This window comes from Gigantopelta aegis, chromosome 1, assembly GCF_016097555.1.
Source record: "Gigantopelta aegis isolate Gae_Host chromosome 1, Gae_host_genome, whole genome shotgun sequence".
Lineage (NCBI taxonomy): Eukaryota > Metazoa > Mollusca > Gastropoda > Neomphalida > Peltospiridae > Gigantopelta > Gigantopelta aegis.
Window position 1 is genome coordinate 43,816,735 of NC_054699.1, and position 5,659 is coordinate 43,822,393.

The 5,659-nt window shown below is 35.7% G+C and overlaps 1 long non-coding RNA gene across 1 annotated transcript; it reads left to right on the top strand.

The window, feature by feature from the left end:
- The first annotated feature begins 3,310 nt into the window (after positions 1 to 3,310).
- Positions 3,311 to 4,085, top strand: LOC121375436. Its single transcript, XR_005958313.1, has 3 exons — positions 3,311 to 3,367; positions 3,613 to 3,665; positions 3,820 to 4,085. It is a non-coding gene; the product is annotated as an uncharacterized LOC121375436 (long non-coding RNA).
- Positions 4,086 to 5,659: the final 1,574 nt, after the last annotated feature.

Genomic DNA, 5,659 nt, shown 5'->3' on the forward strand with positions numbered 1-5,659 from the left:
GGTATTAACAAATTTATCTTTTCGATTTGGCAACGTGATTGGGACGGTGAGGTTGCGAACAAGCTTCATGCTATCAAGCCAGTCTTGGGGAGAGTGGCAGTCCTCCTATAGACGGTGCAGGAAGGATGAATAGTTTTTGTGTCGTGCCCACATCGGTCACACTTACTTAACCCATTCATTTATCTTGAAGAAAGATCCTCCACCTCAGTGTGAGCACTGCCAGTATCTTCTGACTGTGCGACACATTTTGGTGGAGTGTAAGCAGTTGTCAGCAACTCGAAAAGATATATTTGGACAAAGAAATGTGATGGAATCATTTCGATTCCATCCAGAACTTTTATTGCAGTTTTTACGAGATACTGAATTTTATTCTAAATTTTAATTATATCTATCTGTGATATTTGTACTTTTACACAGTCCTTTACACTGTGTTTTTATTTAATTGTTGAATTTTTATATTGATGATGATCATCACACTTTTCTTGCATTTTACCATAGTTTGACACCCAATAGCCGATGTATTTTTCGTGCTGGGGTGTCGTTAAACATTCATTCATTCATTCATTCATTCATTCATTCCAAAACATCTTGGAACATGGTATGTAATTCTCCGTGTAAATCTTTGAGTTTTTCCCCTTGCCACTGTTCGTTGAATTTAATTTCGAACGTCGTGTCAGTGGCCGCCGTCTCCTTGTGAGTCCTCACACCTTTCTTCTTAAAAGTATATGGTGAAGACCGAGTGGTAGGAGCTTCTGGAACAGGTCCAATTCCACCCATCTGGTTGATTGTGCGCTGGCGTTTTATCGGTGGTTCTGGTGATGATGACGACGGTTGTGACGACGACGACGACGATGATGACAGTGGTGGCAATGGTCTCTTTCCACACTCCAGTTTATGCTTTCTCAGGTCAGGCATTCGTCTGAAGGTATCAGAACAAAACGGACATGGCAGGCCTTTTTTCTTTTTATCTGTTGCTATTTTGGAGGGTTCATCATCACTTGGGTGCCATTCTCCATCATCGATACATAGTTGGGCAAGTTCGTCGTATTCTGGATTCCAGTGTTGATCACATAATTTGACCAATTCTTCGTATTCTTCTTGTGTTATGGATTCAGGAGACCACAAGTTCTCAGAATCACTGATTTCGGGAACCGATGGGGATGTACTATCTTCCTGGGATTGTTGATTGATTTCCTTGCAAATTAAATTCAATCAATTTCATATTAACGTGTTCATCGTTTTCTAGACCAAACTGTCTGGCCCAGCCTAGCAACTCTTCACTGTTAGTGAAAGACTCCCACTATGGCAGCTGTGTTGACGATGAAGCGATCCATCTAAAAAAATATAACCCACCTGAGTTTCTCACCTACCGTCCAAAAATAATAAAGCATCAAATGTACATAATTGTTTTTCCCCCACAAGACTACACGCAATATTTGTCGGTATAATTTCAGCCTTTGTTTATTTATTTTATATAATCATAATGAAACTACTTATTTGAATGATACACATGCATAACTGTACAAAAAACATTGTTTGTACTCTTCACACAATAATGTCATTAAAGAAATACATGAAAAAATCTAGGCAATATAAAAAGAGTGTAATTCAAACTCTACGGAGTAACTGGTGTATTTGTAAGAAAAAAATACAGTTTAAACAAATAAGATGAATATGTGATTCGTGTAAAATGCAAAAAAAAAAAAAAAAAAAAAAAAAAAAAAAAAAAAAAAAAAAAAACACGTTTCTATACCGTTGACATACAATAGCGATACAACAGAGTGATACGAACCCAATACATTCTAGCCATAAGACCGACAGTGTGACAGATATGAATGTCAAGGGGTGGTGGTGGGGGTGGTATTATGCTTATTGTATACCATATCATATTAAATCTATCAATTAAACAATTACCGAATGGTCTTTGTTAAAACTATTTATTAATTTTCATAAACACAATGAAACATAAATGTGTGCCTTATAAGTAGCGAACTTCAGTTTGTATAATCACTCTAATTTTAATTCAAACGCCCTTAACGTATCAGTTACGGTGAGTGAACCCATCGGTATTTTCGCAAAGTGTTTCTTACACTCCAGCCAAATGTTTAGCGCCTGGAAAACATTACACAGTTGTGTACTTGTTGTCTAATGGTGTCGACGGACTAGGTCGAGTCATTGATAATGATCTGAGCGCCAGAGTTTTAGAACCAGTGAATGTCAAGAGTTCATATGATAAATATGGTATTTGTGCCGTGCACTGATGTGGCCTGTTTTAATGCGGCAATATGGTGGCATTGAACTTACTTGTTACAAAAAAAAAAAAAATGAGGGAATTGGAATCGCACTAACATGACTAAAAATCCTTGACATTTTCTTAAATATGTGAAGGCCTCCGAGAAAATCAGAACGGCATATGTAAATTAGATATGTAAATTATATAGTATACTACAAGTAAAGGGTTTTTTCCCCTTGATTTTGGCGCGCTTCATGAAACTAAGAACATGAGGCATGTCTCTCTACAGACACGCACCATGGAACACTGGTTCGACGACACTACGTATGTATATACTACTTAATATTAACTTTGTAATATTTTATTCTGAAATAATTATTTTCATCATTTTTGAATAACATTTTACTACTATAACGGATATTTAAAGAAATTTCTTTTGAAGTTTTAACACAAATGCAATGAACATTTGGAAAATTAGAGAGTTGTTGTTAAAAACACCAATACATTTTTGTTTGACATTATATTTTACTAATGTAATTTACAAGTACCAAGAAATTCAATGACTCTTACTGTTCATCTCTCTCTCTCTCTCTCTCTCTCTCTCTCTCTCTCTCTCTCTCTCTCTCTCTCTCTCTCTCTCTCTCTCTCTCTCTGTGTGTGCGTGCGTGCATTATTTTTCTTTTATTTACAGTCTCGACGAGTTCTTCAAATTACTTGAAGATTATCCGTAAGTGGGCCTACTGTTTTATGTTGTACATTATAAACATGCTTGACAAATGTAAATGCTCAGTTTTATTATAGATCATATTGCAAAACATACACTATATTACTTAGTCAGATTAAATTGTATAGTTTACCTTTTCTAAAAATTATATTATGATATAGATATATTAAAAATATATATGATGACCGTTTGTAATATTTGTTTTCAGTGATGACGCACTAAAGGAAAAAGAAAAGGAGGAGAATCAAGAGAAAGAGAAAAAAGAAGAGAAAGAGAGAAAGATAAAAGAAGAGAAAGAAAGAAAAGAAAACGAAGAGAAAGAGAGAAAAGAAAACGAAGAGAAAGAGAGAAAGAAGAAAGAGGAAATCAAACAAGAAAGACCACTTGATTTGACAAGAAAAAGAAAAAGAGTAAGCATCTGTTGTGTAATTAAGGTATAACAGTGTGTGATAGCAGTCTTGTTATAATTGTTTGTTTGTATGTTTGTTGCCAAAAATGATTTTAAATATCAATTGAAATGTTTAGTGCGGGGTTTTTTTTTCATTCGGTATTTCTATCAACACCATCTTATTAGAATCATTAGAAAAGAATATAAGACTTTATTAGTAGAATGCTTCAAATATGAAGTAATTTCTTTTATATTTTACTTTAACAGGAAGAAGAAAATGAATGCCCGCTTCTACAAAATTTATTGATGGGGGATTATTTGTGAGTATTTTATTTAATATAACTATAATTCTTGCTCTTTCTTTCTTCAAATTAAAAAATTATATAAGATACACATCTTGTTCATTTTTATTTTTAATTTAATACAATATACATATTTAATGGAAATTTCAACCGTTTTCTTTCTTGTTTTCAGAAACAGAAGGATGGTACAACCAATCAGAGTTCGATCAACAAAGGAAGAAATAATAAAAATAAAAAAACAATTATTGAAGGTAGAAAAAGATGTGCATGATATAATAATGCACATGCCCTTCTAAAAAAAAAAAAAAAAAAAAAAAAAAAACTATTATATTTGTATGATGGTCAGTATATTGATACATATTGATGCTCCCATTGAAGACAATTCGGATAATTGGGAAAACGAGTTACTGATCAACTGATGAATCCGAAGATAATCGCAGTGATTAGTCCAGTCAAAATACGGTTTGACCCTGAACAAATTCCAAGAAAACGTTTTATGATTTTTTTTATTACTATTATATGTGGGGAACAACATACTAAAAGTTTACCAAAAATTGATCACCACAAAGGTCCTAACTATGACGTCATAAGACGATGACAGCCATCGCACTAAAAATAACCAATATTTCCTTATTTCAAAGCTGTAGCTGTAGGTTACAGAAGAGTTTGCATTTTTTATACTATATATTTTGATATAAAAAAAATTATACAAAGTTTTATACTAACTACATGGACAGGCAAGGTCATGACGTCATCAATGACGTCATCAATGACGTCATGACATACATGTACATTTCTAAAAATTATAGAATACACAGTGCATTTTAAGACCTACTTCATCACTGAATAACCGTGTCAGTTCAATAGTCACTATTTTCATCATCAGACACTGCTTCCTCACTCATATTGTCACAATGCCCTTCTTGACATGGTCCGCATACCCGTGAACAGATAAGTCCGTGTCTTTTGCAAGTGCACCGAAGTGTACTACAACCACGAGAACAATTGCAGTGAATTATTTTCAGAAGTGTTTCTGGCGCAGGTGAAGTATCCATCATCATTGCAACTAGACTGTTGTTCTGCAATTCCCATCCCCATTCAGTAGTGTCCATGGCCTCACCATTGTCCATCCAAAGCATCACTTGGAGGTAACTCCGAAGGGCATGATACTTCGTTGCAGAGGAGGTCGGTGGCAGTCGTTCAGGTGTAACAAAGCTTTTGGCTGAACGAACTTTTTGGCAGAGACTAGAATACCTCATTGCAGACAGATTGTCTCCAGGTTTGCCCCCGAACAATGCCACCATCGCTTTACACCCAGCGTCTTCAATCTCAGCTATGTTTTTCTTAGGTGTGGAAAACATCTTAGCACAGCTATTTAAGACAGAGTCTCCCTTCAAAACCTTGTGTAGAGCGAGTTTTTTTTTTTCCGATTCCAAAAACCGCGGAAGTGGTATCGCATCCCGTGAATGCATGCAGGAACAGAAGACTACTGCAGACATCGTTTCCAAGCAACTTCTTCATAACCTTAATGTCGTATACTGTTGCAGGACTCCCTTTATCCGAGTAGAAATAAAGCTTGTTGCCATCGCTGGTTGACGCGTGATGAAGTAACAACACCAATAGATCTGTATCTTCGCCAATGAGACTAGTACTTTTGTTGGATGACATTGACACTGCTGCCTTAACAATCTCCACATCTGCATCCCCCTCTGATTGTATTACGTGGCAACCTCTGTCCTTCATGCGTTGTGAAATGAGATTGATAAGAGACTGTTTGTTCTCCACATTCGAAAGGAAATCCTCCTTTTTCCCGACAAATTTCGTTCCTTCAGCAATGTTCACTTTGTTACTTGTTCGATTTTTGCGCCGTCTCTGATGGGTAATGTCCTTACTGTTTGGTCCTCCAATGTAACCATCAAATACTATCGTAGCCTTACCATAGTGCTTTACTGTGAAAGATGCATAGTCGTCAGCAATTGAACAATATGTCTTTCCTTCTGACCACTTCAGTC